Source organism: Macadamia integrifolia, chromosome 11, assembly GCF_013358625.1.
Source record: "Macadamia integrifolia cultivar HAES 741 chromosome 11, SCU_Mint_v3, whole genome shotgun sequence".
Taxonomy (NCBI): domain Eukaryota; kingdom Viridiplantae; phylum Streptophyta; class Magnoliopsida; order Proteales; family Proteaceae; genus Macadamia; species Macadamia integrifolia.
In genome coordinates this window covers 22,596,774-22,607,534 of record NC_056567.1, presented here as the reverse complement: position 1 = coordinate 22,607,534, position 10,761 = coordinate 22,596,774, and the positions used below count along the sequence as shown (strand labels likewise).

General features: G+C 33.2%; 1 long non-coding RNA gene across 2 annotated transcripts; it reads left to right on the top strand.

The window, feature by feature from the left end:
- The first annotated feature begins 5,061 nt into the window (after window positions 1–5,061).
- LOC122093399 lies at window positions 5,062–10,424 on the top strand. Of its 2 annotated transcripts, none has more exons than XR_006144439.1 (3): window positions 5,062–5,779; window positions 5,994–6,057; window positions 9,999–10,424. It is a non-coding gene; the product is annotated as an uncharacterized LOC122093399 (long non-coding RNA). The 2 variants fall into 2 exon arrangements; XR_006144438.1 differs by having other exon boundaries at window positions 5,063–5,779; window positions 10,079–10,424.
- Window positions 10,425–10,761: the final 337 nt, after the last annotated feature.

Below are 10,761 nucleotides of genomic sequence, written 5' to 3'. Positions count from 1 at the left end.
CCCCCACCCCAAAAAAAAAGAAAGAAAAAAGACATTGACAGTGCAGAAAATCCTCTCCCATTTCCTTTGTGATATGGTTTAATCATCATGCATGGTTTGTCTTGAAAAGTTGTCTCTAAAACAAAGCTTAAAAAAATATATATATATATATATATATATCATACTACTATATAAAAGTACATACTCCTTGTCTTTGGTATACTTTTTCAAAATGACTAAAAACTATTTACATCTACTAAAAAAAATTCCCAAATGACCAAAAAACACCGGAAAAAAATCCCCAAATGACCAAAAACCCCTCAAAATGGAATATGAAACAAATATCATAATAAGCTCTCTATAATTCTCTCTCTCTCTCTCTCTCTCTCTAAATGTGGAGGAGAAAGGGGGAGAGTGGAGTATTAAAAAGGCATATAATTATAATTATTAAGTATTAAAAAGGCATATAATTATAAACCCTAAACTCACTCATCCTCTCACCCCTAATAATGGAAAATAAATTAAATAATAATAAGAAACTCTATAATTCTCCCTCTCCCTCTCTAAACATGGAGGAGAAGGGGGAAGAGTGGAGTATTAAAAATGCATATAATTATAATTATTATTAAGTATTAAAAAAACATATAATTATAAATCCTAAACTCACTCATCCTCTCACCCCTCAAAATGGAAGATAAAACAAATAATAATAATAATAAAATCTATAATTTCCACACACTCTCTCTCTCTCTCTAAACGTGGAAGAGAAAGGGGAAGAGTGGAGAGAGAAATAGAGAGAATTATGGAAAATGGGGATACAATGAATAATTATGGAGAGAAGCATACCAAAAAAAATATTATACTACTATATAAAAGTACATACTCCTTGTCTTTGGTATACTTTTTCAAAATGACTACAAAACCATTTACATCTACCAAAAAAAATTCCCAAATGATCAAAAACCCCTCAAAATGGAATATGAAACAAATATCATAATAAACTCTCTATAATTCTCTCTCTCTCTCTCTCTCTCTCTCTCTCTCTCTAAATGTGGAGAGGAAAGGGGGAGAGTGGAGTATTAAAAAGGCATATAATTATAATTATTAAGTATTAAAAAGGCATATAATTATAAACCCTAAACCCACTCATCCTCTCACCCCTAAAAATAGAAGATAAATCAAATAATAATAAGAAACTCTATAATTCTCACTCTTCCTCTCTAAATGTGGAGGAGAAAGGGGGAGAGTGGAATATTAAAAAGTCATACAATTATAATTATTATTAAGTATTAAAAAAGCATATAATTATAAACCCTAAACCGACTCATCCTTTCACCCCTCAAAATGGAAGATGAAACATATAATAATATTAAACTCTATAATTCTCACACACTCTCTCTCTCTCTAAACCTGGAGAAGAAAGGGGGAGAGTGGAGAGAGAAATAGAGAGAATTATGGAAAATGGGGATAGAACGAACAATTATGGAGAGAGATATACCAAAAAAAATATTAATAATAATAAATTCTCCATAATTCTCTATTTTTCTCTCTTTCTCTCTCTAAATGTGTAGGAGAAAGGAGAGAGTAATAATTAATTAAATATTAAAAAATATTAAAAAAAGGCATATAATATTCCTCCTTAAATCTCTCTCTCTCTCTCTCTCTCTCTCATCCTCTTTGAAAAAAACATGCAGCACAATGGAGGGAGATTCTCCATAAAGAGAATTATAAATAATTATGGAAATATTCTAAGGTAAATATAGAGAGAGTTATACCATAAAAAAGTGGAGTATTAAAAAGGCCTATAATTATAATTATTATTAAGTATTAAAAAAGCATATAATTATAAACCCTAAACCCACTCATCCTCTCACCACTCAAAATGGAAGATGAAACAAATAATAATAATAAACTCTATAATTCTCACACACTCTCTCTCTAAACGTGGAGGAGAAAGGGGAGAGTGGAGAGAGAAATAGAGAGAATTATAAAAAATGGGGATGGAATGAACAATTATGGAGAGAGATATACCAAAAAAAATATTAATAATAATAAACTCTCCATAATTCTCTATTTTGTTTCTCTCTCTCTCTCTTTAAACATGTAGGAGAAAGGAGAGAGTAATAATTAATTAAATATTAAAAAAAATTAAAAAAAGGCATATAATATTCCTCCTTAAATCTCTCTCTCTCTCTCTCTCTCTCTCATCCTTTTTGAAAAAAACATGGAGCACAATGGAGGGAGATTCTCCATAGAGAGAATTATAAATAATTATGGAAATATTAAAAAGGTAAATATAGAGAGAGAGAGATATACCATAAAAAAAAAAAAAAACCGCTCCTAAAATCTCTCATTCCATCCCTTACAAAATCTAAACGTGGAGAAAATGGGTATTTTCTCTCTATAATTATAGAAAGATTTATTACATAAAAATGGTATTTTTCAATGATCTTTCATCGACTTTTAAGGTTTTTACTGCATGGAATCCTTCCTCATATATATCACAGAGAAGACAAAAAAATCAACTATAATATCTTAGGATTTCTCAATTTTTTGTCTCTTACAACAATAGCTCAGAATATTTTCGCCCAATCTTTCTCTTATCCTATTTATTAGTAAAGAAACGCTTCCCTCTCCTTCGTTAGGAAATAGAATTTCTCTCCCCCCAAGTATTTATTAATTTTTTGATACGTTTCTTGTCTTATTTATTAGTAAATAAAATCTTCCCTCTTTTCTCCATTTTATTAGAAAGCAAAATCAGAAATCTTTTTTTCTCTCTTTCACACACACTTTCTTATCTCTACCATTAGAAAGCAAAATCATAAATCTTTTTTTCTCTCTCTTAGTCACGTTCCTATCTCTACCCAACGTCCGTTATCTCTCTCTCTCTCTCTCTCTCTCTCTCTCTCTCATACACGTTCCCAATCTTTCTCTTATACTATTTATTAGTAAATAAACTCTTCCCTCTTCCCTCTCCTTCATTAGGAAATAGAATCTCTCTCCCTCCATGTATTTATTACGTCTCTTATCTTATTTGTTAGTAAATAAAATCTTCCCTCTTCTCTCCCCTATATTAGGTAACAAAATCAGAGAGTTGTGTCTCCTATTTGGTCTTCTCTCCCAAAGCTCACAATCTGCTCTAAGAGAGCTCCAAGAGCTCCCTTTCTCTATTATTCCTTTGACTCCAAGTAAGCTATTGTAAGGTTTCTTATACAGTTCTTTAGTTTTTTTTTATTTCCTATCCACTAATTTAATTTAAGCTATTCGTCTTCACTCCTTGATCCTATAATGCACTTCTTAACTTCTAAATTTTTTTTTTTAAATCTCATTTTTTTTTTTAATCCATACTTTTTAAATGTTTGATTTTCTTCATTCATTTATGGGTTTATCGTATCTAATGTTGGGTTAACCCTCTAACTTGTCTCAGGTATGAAAGGAGCTTAGAGCTTCATAATCCTCGATCGGTTAAAGAAGTCTTTAAGGATTTCATATGAAGGCACGCTGGGACAATCAAGGCTCTCACCACTGATTAGATTTTGCTTCGTTGCTTATCTCATTCTTATTTTGAGGATTTTTTGCTTCGTAGGTGTTGATATTTACGTTGTTGTTTTCTTTCACAGATGTTGAGAAATTCTTTCAATAATGTGATCCTTGTGAGTTCTGTTTCTTATATGGGATTGGTGGGGTTTTGGTTTTAAAAAAGTAATAGTGACTATAGTATCAATTTGGTTTCTGGATGTTGTTAAATTGTATATTTTGAGTATTTGAGAGTTGCAATTACTCAGGTTTCACTTTAGAGTTGGTTGGATCTCAGATTCAGAGATATCTCCAATTCTATCCCTTATTTTATTTTCATGTAATCCGACCAACTCTAACTTCTCATTGAATCCCAAGTTCCCAACAACCATTGCTTAATTGGACATTCAATTGAGCACGTGGAATTTACATTAGATGCTCTAATAATTCCTAATGGACAAACTTTTTCTACTGGATGCATGTGATCACCTCTAGATCTGTCTGAAAAAATAAATTGCTAAAAAGAGATCCCTTCAGCATTGGATATCTGTAACAAAGTGACCCCAAATTGCCAAGTAAAGGAATCTATGAAAGAAAGAGTTAAGACTATCAAGCAAACCATTAATACCAAGAATTAATATGTTCTACTTGTCCTTCAATCATGTTCAATTGATCTCTATTTTTATGATATGCTCTCTTACATAAAATCATTACATTATTGTTTTTATGAACCTTATAAGAAAATCATTTTTGATTACATAATAATGAAATTGGTGATTGTGATTCCATTACTGTTAACAAGCTTCTGAACTCCCGATTTCTTTAGTTGTAACTAATGCTATAGAAAAAGCTTAAAAATAAAGGACGTCAATGTCGTTCCCTCTTTAGAGACTCCAAGGTTGTTTTCATCCGCATTCAAGGTTCCTAAACTAAAGAACAGATCCTCGTTAGCTTATAACTAAATCTTTTAGAGAGAGGCAGAGATCACTACAAGAAAAATGGGCATTTGCGACACTTTTTTAAAGACAGACATATTTTTTGTCTCTTAAATAAACAATTTGAGACGGATATAGTTTCATCGTTACATATATAGAATTTGGGACAAATATCTTGTCGTTGCAATATTTGAGACGGAATTATCCGTTGCTACTAGGATTGAATTCCACATCTATTACAATAGATTATTTTCTGTCCCTAAATAGACCATTCGGGACGGACGGAGTTTTGTCGCAACATATGGGACAGAAATCTTACTGTTGCTATATTTGGGACGGAATTTATCCATCGCTATTATGATTAAATTTTACCTTTATCAAAATAAATTGTTTTATGTCCCTAAGCAAATCATTCGGGACAAAGAAGTTGGGACAGTATATTTCCATCGCTATTGTAATTGAAAAATCTTCACAATATTGGAGGCGGATAATTAACTGTCTCAACCGAAATAGTACCACATATCTAAAAGTATAGAACAGAATAAATCGCATTAAATTCGAATGAATCAAATTCTATACGATTAATTCTATACATATTTATCACTGGGGGCGGAAATTTTCTATTTCTATATTTGAGACAGATAATTAACTGTCTTAAATGAAAGAAATTTTCGTTCAAAATCCAAACCCTAATTCCCTTCCCGCTCAATTCTCTCAAAAATCTCAATTTCGTATCAATATACTCTCTCTCTCTCTCTCTCCCTGCAAACCCTCATCTCTCTGAACTCCCACCTTGCTCGCATCCACGGTCACACCCTAATGTTGTTGTTCCTCTTCTCCATGTGTTGTTCCTCTTCTTCCAAATTTCTCTTGCTGGTGAAAATTTCTGTTGCTACATTAGTTTCCCCAATGACTTGATTGAAACTTATCCCCTTGCGCCTAAAATTTTGGTTTTCCCGCGATATACTCCCGCGATATCCTTCTTCTTCTTCTTCTTCTTCTTAGCTACATCATCCTCTAATTAGTTGTGGCTCCAAAGAAATGAAATGGTGTTATTTTTCCCTCTCTCCCATCATCTCCCTGGGTATCTAGGTCTGGAACTATTTCTTGGTCCTCTGGTCCCCAATAGCTTAAACCCCAAATACTAGTACATTATTTTCCTCTCTCACTTCAATTTCTTCTGATTTTTGGTTATTTGGTTCATGACTTACAATTAAATCATCACACAAGAGGAATCCGTGGTGAAGGTGGAAGGAATTTCATCACTGCTCACTCAGAAGATTGGGGTTTCACACCAGCAGAGAACAGACAGCAAGGAGCTCTTATTGATCTCTTGAGGCCGTCTTAAGGTAAGCCCTCTCTCCTCTCTGTGGGAGAAATTTTTAATCTCCTTTGTTCCTGGCTTCTTCGGTCATCTTAGTGATATTCGATAATAAATTTGAATGAGTATTTGGGGCTATTCAAAGCCAAATGATGTATATACATTAGGTTAATAGCATCATTCCAATAATACTCTAGTCAAACTATCAAGTCTCTCTCTCTCTCAAACTCTGTTTTTGGCAGATGGGCAGACATCAATCTCATTGGAGTCGAGGAACCGAGTATATTCCTAGAGGGGAATTTAGAGGTATTCCCACCCCTTCTTTTTTCAAACAACCTATTGAATCACAATGGATTTTGTAGTTTGAGCTTGAGAGGGTTTTTTTTTTTTTTGCTTTCAAGTTGTCATTTGATTTTCATTTCTTTAATGTGGTGATCAAAGTTTTCATATCAATCAATATATAAAATGAAGATGATATATAAGTTATTAACGTAAATTTTAATTTGGATGACCAAATGCATGCATAATATGTTGTATGACAGGGATGCTTATTAAATTAATTCTTTATGGTTCATTGATCGACAGGTATGCATGGTAGGATGTTAGAAAGCCTCAATCAAGGAGCTTATTTGAACTCTAGAATTTACTATTTAGTAAAAATTATAGTTTCATGGATTGGCTACTAAATATTGAACTTTCTTGATTCTATTCCTTTTCCCCATCTTTTTGTGTTTGTAGGAGTTCTTTCCTTTATATAAATACAAAAGGGTTAATTTCCATATCAAGTAAGTCCAAAAAATAGATTCACCAGAGAGATCGCAGTAGCCATTTTGTGGTCAAAGAAGTGTATCAACTGAGTTAAGGCATAATCATTGAAGCTGTCATTTTCAGTTCCTTTACAATTTATTAAAAACATCTAAGGTACTTGCAAATTGCAGGTTTATGGGTCATCTGGAATCTGGATAGAACAACTAAAGGCAGACTGAGCCATCTAAATCTTATGGTATAGGGAAGTGTCAATATAGAATCTCTAGATCATTGCTGGATAAGAGATTACTTGGATGAATCAAAGAAAGATCTGCCTACAAGAAAAGCCCAAAGGTGATGTTGTTTGGCGCCAACAACATTTGAGTCACTGATGGGCAAAAATGAAATTAAGTTGGATGACAGGTTCCCATCCTTGCAGTACTCACAATCCTTTAAGCAGAAGTCTCAAAATCTATAAGTAATAAGTAACTGCCGGCCCAATATTTAATTAGATTATTAAAATATAATACCTCATGAATAATTATCTCCACCCTCTCGAAGGGACTAATGAAATGAAATTTGATATAGGCAAGGATTAAAGTATCGGTATCGATCACCGTATCGGTCGGTCAAAATTAAGATACGTATCGGAGAATATCGTATCGTATCGGAGATACACTAAGATACGCTAAAGATACACACATAAATGGATAGGAAACATTTTTTTAAACACTTTTGCATAAAGAATTTGTTAAAAAAAGCTATTGATAACATGTATTATACATAAACACTAAATTGAGGGTATTGTACTAAGAATTCAAGGTTTGTAGTTGTCCCATAAATGTAAAATCCTTGTTCCCAACCTTGATTTTCACTTTAGTTAGAGAGAAATATGGATGACAGCAACTTTGGAACAAAAACCCTTCAAAAATCATGTTTTTCTGAAAAATTACCCATCTTGGCTATTATATAACCATAGCTTATTGTATCAATACATACCGATACTCACCGATACGTATCGATACTCACCGATACGTACCGATATATATCGATACTCACCAATATGTGCCAATATATACCAATACGTACCGATCGATACATACCGATACTCACCGATACGTACCAATACATACCGAAACGTACATTTTACCTCAATTTTATAATTTTCATAGCCGTATTGAGGCATATTGTATCGTATCAATGTGTATTGGTGGTGTATTGATGCATATCGGTATGTATTGTAGGATATATATCGATACGAAAGGATTTTAAAAATTTCATGTATCGTATCGATGTGTATCGTATCGGTCAACTAAATTTAAGATACGTATCGAAAGATATCGTATCAGTATCAGAGATACTTAAAACCATGGATATAGGAGATAATATAAGTGGAGGTCAACTATAAGTCCAGTCCTATTAGGTTAGGACTCCAAAAACATGGAGGTTCTTGTGTCAGTTTTGGAGTTGTTTTAAGACTTTTATTGGTCAAATAAGTAGCCAGTTTGCTTATTAGTTGGTTTAGGCTATTTGTAGTCATGTTAGTGAGTCATATTTGGAGAGTATACATATACTTTTGTTACCAGCCATTAAGGCACATGAATTTTATGATGTCTAAAGCTTGGTTGGCTCCTACATTCTATGTGATTCAGAATAGTGTTGTGAGATGCAATGCAACCATGATGAGATGCTAAGGTAGGATTGGTGGGATTCTAATATAGCTCTAGGTGAAATGCTTGGTTCGTATCCTTCTATCTTTTTTTATTCTTCTTCTTTTATCCATCCATCAGTTTAGGTCAGTATTTTGAAGCTTTCTATTTTCTGTTCATGGGTACATTGTTGGATTCTACTGCTTTTTTAAGTATTCTGGTTTGTTGATTCTTGTTCATAAGTCTCTTTAAAACTCTGCTACTATTTTGAAGTTAAAGATCCAAATTTTACACTGATTTCCAGAAATCCTTCTCTCACAAGGATCTTCTGAATTCTTCAATTTCATGGCTGTTTTCAATTCCTGGATTATGTTTTCTGTTACAGTTCCTAATCACTGTTTATCCATCAAATCAGTTCATTTTGTCAACCATTTTGGTTTCCATAGGTTGGGTATCAGGCGTCTTGATTTTTCAATTGCTCGATCTCAATACACGGAGGTTATCCAAGGGTATTTTTGAGATACTTCAATCACAGCTTTAATCTAATCAAATTAACTAAATTTCACTACTGATTTGTTCGATTGGATTGATGATCTATTGTTTAATAAGAATTTGAATGTGTAGATTTGGGAACAAAAATAGTTTTACTTATTATTTTGTTTGAGGATGATATAAATATTTAACTTGTATAGATTTATCTGATGTTAATACTTTTGGATGATGTAATCATTAAATGTCTAGTTGGATCTACTAATGTGTGACAACAAGGTAAATATGTATATGAAAAAATCATAATTATTTTTTTATTTTACTTACAAACTTTTAGGGACAGAATTTTGTTGTCCCTAAAAATTCCAGACCTTGTTAGTTGGGACGGAAGATATCTATCTCTAGAAGGAAGACCCTATTAGTAACAAGAAATTCCATCCCAAAAAACAAAGTTTTGAAATTTTTTACAATGGAAAAATTCTATCTCAAATAATTTGTGCTCTTTTGCGACGGAAATAAACTGTCGCTACGTGGTCTTAACAACACAGCATTTACGACAGATATTTTCGTCGCTTTAGTAATTATTTGTGACAGAAAATAACCGTCTACATTACTGTCGCAATTGACCCCTTAAGGATGAAATTTTTTTTTTGTTGCTTAAATTATGCGACGGCCGTTGTAACAACAGTTGTGCGATGGAAAATTATATTGTCCCTAATAGATATTAGAGACAATATTTTCATATTTGTGACAGAAAATTTCCGTCCCAAAAACCCTTTTTTTCTTGTAGTGGATATATTTTACTAAAGAGAGGCCTTTCTCTTACCATTGGTTGTCTAAAAATATGTTGTAATTGTCTATCATTATTTGAATTTTAATAGTCATCTTAAATTACTAATTGCTTCAATAGACATCATATATGATTGAAATACATCTTTCTCTCTCTCAGCCACGTGCATGTGCACGTGTCCTTTTACTAGTATATATATATATATATATTAAAATTAAAGAATAAGTTTTGGGTGTTTAATTTTAAAAAATGTAAAGCCCAGCCCAGCCCAGCCCAGGTCTCTAACCTGACCTCAATGTGGGTGAGCATTTTGGATTGGGAGACTTGGGTTGATAAAGATGAGTACCCAATGGTTTATTCACCATATGTTAAACCTTGAAGCCAAAGGTTCAAGACTTGTATCGGATCTGGATAAAGATGAGTCCCCCAATCGTTAGGGCCTATTTGGGATCAAATGAGGCCAAGGCCCAGTCGAGTTGCTTATGGTTCATAAAGATGGCGACTTTGTAAAAATTGATGTAGAAGCTCATCTTAATCTGGCCAACATTGCCCTGTGTATTTTGGTTGTCCAGGCATAGCAAGCTAAATAACTTGACTTGACCACGCCTTTTTCAGAGACAGATGTCCTAAACAAATTTTGACTGTGCGGCAGATGTGGCTGGCCTGAAGCACCTTAAGATGTATGATGTGTGTCGAGGTCTATGCACAGTGCTTCAAGTCATCGGATGTGCTCTTTCATCCCTGCCGTGCTTTAGAGGAGTCGGATCTTGAACAAACATGCTCGGCAATGGATAATAGATTTTAATATTTTTGAGCTAAATATTTGTGTTAATTTATAGTGAATTCGAAAAGGCTTGCATGCTACTGGAATGCTGAGTCAATATTACTTTCTCTCCCTCTCCTCCTTTGAAAATGACCCCATGCCCGTCGCATTCTAACACTCCCGATTGATTAATGTTCTAATTCCAAGAAAGATATGACATGTCTATCTTTCTCCCTATTTTGTATATGTGCATGGGGAAGTGACAAACACACACTTCAACTTGCTTCATGAAAAATAATAGTTATAAAAAAAAAAAAAAAACACATACATTTCATGTCCCTTCACTATTAGTATTGAAATTTTGAATTAGTACCACAATTAATAGGGTGATGACTTGTGGCATAAAAATTTAAAATAATATTAACAAATTGATTAAAAATCTATATCAAATTGGTATCACCGTCTCTCTCTCTCTCTTTTAGTTTTTTTCACGCACAAAAGTACCTTCACTATTGTATGACCAACGAAAGTTTTCCTACACCTATAGTGCAAGTTTGGTATCGTTTCTGTTC